We start from the raw sequence: 7,645 nt of genomic DNA, 5'->3' as shown, positions 1-7,645 counted from the left end.
TTTCAGAGTGACCCATGTTAAATTTTTTAACTTATCAAATAAACTTTCACTATAGCTGTATATATACAATCTTTTCTCCTACCGAATGATTATTTTATTACAAAGTGAATAAAAAAAAGGATGTCCATTAAAAGCATCAAAGTGGTCAAAATTTAAAAATATTCCGTGAAATGTATTCAACATCTATGGATGTTACAGTAAAATCTAATATATTTGAAATCTTTAATGCAACTTGAAAGAGTACAAAAAAATGTAATTATAACTCTCACGAAGAGTTTTCTAATTAATTTAAATAACTGGACCAGAATAATTTTATAAATTAGATTAAAATAAAATAAAATGATTTTATCTAAAAAGAGTTACACTTTTTATGTTCTTTACATATTTTTTTTCACATAAAAGAATCATAAAATATTCTCTTTAATAGTGCATTACAATGAAACTTTGAAACGTATTTAAATTGTTAGTTATTATCGCAATACAATAACAACTACAGATAAATTCAATTAAATATAAATAATATTATGGCATATTGTATTGGATGTTATTATGATATATTTATGTATAATTATATAAATTATATCCACGCAAAGAAGGTAAACATACTTATTCTAGAAAAATTGGCATTAAAAATATGACTTTGTGGAAATTTTACTTATAAAAATGTAATCGTAAAAAATATAGAATATAAGAACACCTAGATGGTTTAAAATAAAAATATAATTTGTACATGATTTATTAGTTTATAGAATTCAAGGCTTATAAAAATGATACGTCTATAAATCCTGCTCACGAAAAGTGAATATTATCTTAAGGTAATTATATAAAATTTAAAACTATATGTTACCAATAGAGTTATATTTAGTTTGTTTGATAATAGTTATAAAAAAGAAAATGATTAAGTTTTTAAATTTGGGATTTTTTATTTGAGTAAACATTTGCGTTCCAACTGAATAAAATAATTAAAATACGATTACATTTAATCAGTAAACAGTAAATTTTCCAGATGCTTAACTTTAATATTCAGAAAAAGAAAAATGTAATGAGAATTATGTTCCTAACCAAAACAAATATCGTATATTAATAATTGATAGCCAATTGGAATTATTTCTTTATTTATTTTCGATTAGTAAAGTATTTTAGTATTACGCGATCGTAAATGGCTAAAATAAAAATATCAATTTTTTTTTTTTCATAAAATCAGGTGCTCCGAAAGAGCGTACCGATTGAAAAATAAACGTTGAATATTTTGTAATTTTCTGGGGTAAAATAAGTTTAAGGAATACAGTCGTTCGGTAAATGACGTCATAAGAATTCGCATCGAAATGTCGGTGATTATTTTTGAACGTTTATGGGGTGGACGCATGGCGAGAGTAAAATATAACACAAAAGCAACAGAATGCTGACGTGTTATATCGGCATTCGACAGGTTCTCGGAACTATTGTTTTAATTCGAACACCAGTCAATATTTTCCGTAAATAATTACAGCATACTTACCGTTACATGCGAAACACGTCGCGGAAAAATTTTGCAGATTAGCGCGACTGAAAAACATTCGTTGTATTACCGTATGGGCACTCGGGACACGTGTCCTGGGCCCTAGAATAATATAAATTATAACTTTGAATTTTAATCAGTAACGTATTAATACGACTGCCAAAAAAAAAAAAAAATCAATCTTAATTGCAGAAAAAGAATTTTAGATAATTAAGGATGTTAAAATGTTAATGTCAAGTAAACATTGAACGCTTAACTGTGTGCGATCGCATTAGGTATATTTTATTTTTCATCCCATCATTTCGAAAGATTAAAATCAATAACTCATATCTTCCGGCTACACAAAATTCATCATACAAAATAAGCTTTTAATGTATTTACTCACCTTTTTTTTGTTTGGTTTACTAAAAACACCCCTAAGCTCCATATACCACTGCATAGCCTAACACGGCCTTGGTCGCGCGTACGGTTCGCACAGTCTTATCGTGGTATTGCGGTATCGCGGTTCCCGTGTAAAACTACGTGCTCGATCGGACCGGGTGTGCCGCAACAGGTGTGCGAAGAGTTTTTGGCGCCGTAAACAATCTGGACCATACACGCTGCGCCGATCGAGTCACAATGCAATTGCCCGCTACGTGCTCGTACTTCGCACACGTTGAACCGTCGGAAACGTTCGAGCCCTATCCGCCCGACGTAACGTCACAAAATCGGGTACGGTCGTACGGCGAAATCGCATATGACGATGGGTTGGTGCAACTCACGCGTATACCGCGAGTCTAGCGAGTTAAGTCGGCACATCGTCGAAATGTAAATACGTATTTTGCGAAACCGTCGACGTGTTGTAAATCGGACAAAACGAGACTCCTAGGTTGCTTGTGTACAAAGTGCGAGCGGTTATGGTTCCGAGTTCGCTGCACGTCCCTCCTGCTCCGCGTTAATATCGGCACTCTGGTAAAACCAGCAATTTTATTAGAGCACGTGCCGACGGCCCTACTCTAGAAAATGCTGATAAGACGCTTCGGTGTATGTTGGGAAATAAACTTGACGATTTTGATTTTTCATACTCTTCACGAATTGAAAAACCGTTTCGAAAATATATATATATATATCATACATTAACGCGTTAAATTGGTTTCAATATGTTTTGTTTTAATTTGTTTACTCTTTGTTATTGCATGTATTTAAAAATGTTTGGAACGCACTTACAAGCCCCGGTCGGGCGTGAACTTCACGTTGTTCGTTTTCTTATCACTGCCATTACAGTATTTGACTAATGATATGCAATTGTGATTTGAGTTAAAATCATTACTGTATAAAACTATAGAACGGAATGATTATTTACTATGCTCGCCAAACCTTAGACTGTATATTATACACCGAACGGGTTGGCCTCGCAACTTCTGCATTTCGCATGTTTTATAATTAATCGATGATAAATCGTCCTGCGATTTGTATTCGCGTATCACATTAGTCGTTGTACCACTGGTGTCTATATATTTCTATATGTGTAGATTAAGAGTTATTCCAATGTTCATAATACTATTTTATGTGCCATACCCCCCCCCCCCCCGTAATGATAATCGTAAAGACCTACATTTGTGTACGTCCGTAACAAGTCTAGGCCCAACGAACGTTTATCGTTCATAGAGCAGACATACAAATGAACGGAAAAAACTCGGAGTGGAAACAGAAATCCCCGTGTAGTTTCCGATGCTCGTAGTGCCTCAACTCGTTCGCGCGCGCACACGGTCCGCGTACGTTAACATTTTGACCGATCGATTTCATGCATAAAAATACGTTCTTCCGGTAAAGTACGTGCCCGGATAAGTAGACGAGAAACAGAGAAAAAAAAAAAAAATAAGACGAATAAACAAAAATATTTAAAACGACCGATTCTTAAATGTTCTGAACCGAAGAGGATGCCTGGAATAACATTATTTCGAGAGGATACCGTTCGTGGCCCGTCCGCGCACATCAAACGTCATTTTACTCGTAAATAAATACGCGTATAACCGTGTGTGCATACACGATCCGATAAGATATACTCATACGTGCGTGACCGTAGATCGTTATGAAATCGTTGCGCCTGTTTCGAAATTCATCGCCGAGGACATACATTTAAAACTTTACCGTACAGGTGTATGTGTGTGTGTGTATTATCCTCCTGTAAAATTCATAAAAACTTCGTTGAGCGTGCATGATATGATAATGTTATTGCGCCTTTGAAACGGGTACACGTGAAACTAACTGTGGCGCGCACACACGGTCGCGTCGCAGTCGGTGATCAAACGAATTGTTTTGCTTTTTGAAGAGATGAACCGAGTTCCCCGAGGCGTGCGATTTAACTAAAGTTCGAGTATAAGGTTTTGCAACAAGGAGTCCACTGCAACGTTTCTCGGTTGTCGATATTAAAATGTATACGCTTTATGGTACATAGTGGGTTTTTGTTTTCAATTTTTTTCGTTTTTATTTTTTTATTTATAATAAATAATTTTACAACACAAGTTACTTATTAAATACTTATTTACATCACAATCATGATAATATTCCGTATAGATAACAACTATAACTTAACATGTATTAATAATAATATTACGCGTAGACTACATTTGAAAATCAAAAAATTGAGGCGCACGTATGCGTTTTCGGTGTAGTTAAAAAAAAAAAAAAAAAAGAAAGAACAACAGTTATATATATATATATGTATATATATATGTATGTATGTATAATATTTACAAAAACCCTTATATAGTATTTTAAAAATGAAAAAAATGAATAAAAGTATAACAATATGACTGGTATGTAATTACTTATAATATTGTAATCTCTGATACAAGTCGATGCTTATAACGCATAAAATTTAACAGACAACGAACTAGGTTACATCAAAATGTGTTATTTATTTTCTTATACGATATATTATACAATGTACAAAAGAAAAATGTATAATACACAGTTAAATAAATCGTATGAATCAAATAATGGATTAGAATAAAAACAGAGCTTTTTAAAATTTACATAGATAGTCTTATCTTATATTTTATACAAACGCATTGATAAATTTAATTTCTTAATTGATAAATATTAATTCTAATTTATTAATGAACATTTTGCTTTAATTCAACAAAATAAATTCTTTTTCTTTTCAATAAAATTTGAAATCAATAATTTAAAAATAACATGATAGAGCAGAGCAATGAACACTGATAAATTTAAAAAAAATATTGAATCAACAAGTAATCATACTGTATACTAATACATTGAAAAATTATTGGATTCTATTTGATTGATAAATAATTACATTGTTATTATAATAATAATAAATAACTATAATGATTAAATTGAAAAATAAAATACATTTTGGAAATTATATGAGTTACTCATTTATGTAGACATTTTTTTTTTCGAAAAGTGCTTTTACATTATATAGCTATAGTAATACATTAATATAAATAACGATCAAATATAATGTCAATATTAGAAAACAAAACAAAACAACGTATATTTTAAATATAATATCATTATTTATCAAAGATTTGTATTTAATCGAGAAACAATATGACTTAAATGGTTTTTAGTTATACAAGTTACAGTGGTTTGAATGAAATAATAAAATAATAAAATAAAATAAATTTAGAATTTTAACTCCAATATAGTTATATTACTATAGAACATTTAGTGTTTATGTCGAGCATATAAAAATCAAATCTTTAAAACACTTTTAATAGATTTATATACGTAAAAGAAAATCATGTGCACATTAATGTATGTTTTACATTTATATTATTTATGAAATGTTTTTTTTTTTATAGAAATATTTTTGTTTGTTACTTTTGATTGGGATAATTTATTTTTGATGGTTACGATCTATGCACGATTGAAAACAATAATTAATACAAATCACGGCGCTGTTATTCCACCGAATACCGTTTTTTTTTTTTTTTTTTTGTATCAATTTGAAAAAACGTCTAAAAATCAAAGATAAACATCGTTTTATCTATTCTTTGAGCAATGATTATCCGTACTCTAATAACGTAATATTCCGTTATTCCGATAAAACGCTAATTGCGCACCCTAAACACGTAGGAATAACAAATAAATAATTAACACATTAAAATACATGGTTGGGTTGTTTAGACTACGATATGTTTTACTCCTCATACGAATTCTATGTTTTCACCAATCGAAAGTCACCGAAATCCGAATTGGTAAATTTAGAGATATTATGCAGTTTATTAAAGCAATTTTTTTCGAATGGTTGAATATTATGTTACGTTTATCGGTTTATGGAAATTTACACACATAAACTATAAACTAAACCTATAAATACGTCGTAATATGATGTATCGAATTCGTGTCATAAGTTTCAAACATCACTGATTACAATAGGGTGTTCGAACTTGTTAAAACAAACGCAACTAACCAAGCACCGCACGTGGTTCACGTAATGAACGCAATTTGACGGTTAGAATAATAATGTCTAAAGCAACTTTTTCCATCTGCATTTTTGATTAATAATATATTTTGATTAAAGATAAAAAAATGTTAATAGATCGTTTTATTCTTAATCGAAATTCAAGATATTCATAGCGTATATACGCTGATGAATGAATTTACGCATTTCTTAGATTGTGTTTGTTTATATTTTTAATTATTTTAAAGAAGAGTATTGGATTCACAATGTATCAAAACAAATGAAAATTATTTATATATTATTGATTATGATATTAAATCGTGAACGTGTTTCAGGAAATTATGAAATTTAAGCATACAAACAATAATCGTTCTGAAATAATATTACTAAAAGGTATATTTATTATTTTTCCAACTAACAACAATAGTGTAATTATTATAGTTAAACATTAATAGTACATTAAGATAGCAGTTTTGAAACGTTTAATGAAGTAAATGAAAAAGTATTCTATTTTTATTTATTTGTTATTATTATTATTATTATTTTTTTTTTTTATAAAAACCGATTAACTTTCGTTCATTTATTTTTTAACTCGAACGAAAGTTAATCGGTTTTTATAAATATATATAATACATTTTTATTTTATTTTTGACTTAGGTTTTAAAAAATTATGGAAGATTTTACATAAATAATAAATGTGTTTATAAACAAATTATGATAAGATGTTCTGTATATATCTATGGTTACCCGCATAAGGAAATATTTTTAAATAAATTAAAAAAAATCATAGGTACTCCTCGATTTCACAAGTAAATAATGTTACGAATTCAAATGTCTAAAAAAGCTGTTATAACATAATTCTAATTTGATATTAAAATACTGTTAAAACTTAATAAAAATTAGGAACTTTTTACAGACTATATATGGATGGTAAATATGTCGCCTAAGAAAATATGAAACGTTGAGAAATAATCTTGTGTCGAAACGTAACCAATAGCCAATATAAACCTATCACGTTACGGCGAAGTAATTGTACAATAATTAACAATATTGTTGTAACGATTCAGTATCATTTAAAAAGCTTACAAAGCGTTTTATTTATTTATTATTTACCGTTGATCAGGTCATTGATTTTGTTTTACGATTCAAATGTATTTTTTAAGTGAGTTATTCAGTCGTCAATGTCAATGTAATAATAAATAGGTAAACAAAAATTTTTATCATTGATGCGAACGTACGTTTTTGTTATGTCGATGTAAATATAAATCTTTAAAAGAACAAACCGAAGCGTAACGTTTTAAAAGACGCGACGACGATTTTCGTCTTATTTTTTTTTTCTTCTTCTACACGTAATCGATTTCGCCGGATTCGCAGCGCGGCCGGCGAAAACGATGACTACAAGAAACGGTGGCGAGTTTTCGCCGAAATCCGATTTTCGTTTATCGGAGGGTGGGGATGGGGTTGCGTGTGATCATTGTTGTTTGACGTGAAACGCGAAAGAAAACGGCGGGAGAAGGTTTTATTGTAGCCGTTGTTATATAGGTAAAATGAAATAAATGTTTTGCAACAGCATCACCCGATATGTCATTAGTTAGAACGAGCGTGTACGTGTGCATCTCACTTTGACGTATAAAACGACGATCCGATAGTAATAATAATGATAATAGTAGTAGTAATAATAATAATAATAATAATAATAATAATAATAATAATAATAATAATAATAATAATAA

The sequence above is a fragment of the Sipha flava genome, unplaced genomic scaffold (assembly GCF_003268045.1).
Source record: "Sipha flava isolate LNK unplaced genomic scaffold, YSA_version1 40_pilon_pilon, whole genome shotgun sequence".
Classification (NCBI taxonomy): domain Eukaryota; kingdom Metazoa; phylum Arthropoda; class Insecta; order Hemiptera; family Aphididae; genus Sipha; species Sipha flava.
Note: the sequence above shows the minus strand (reverse complement) of the source record.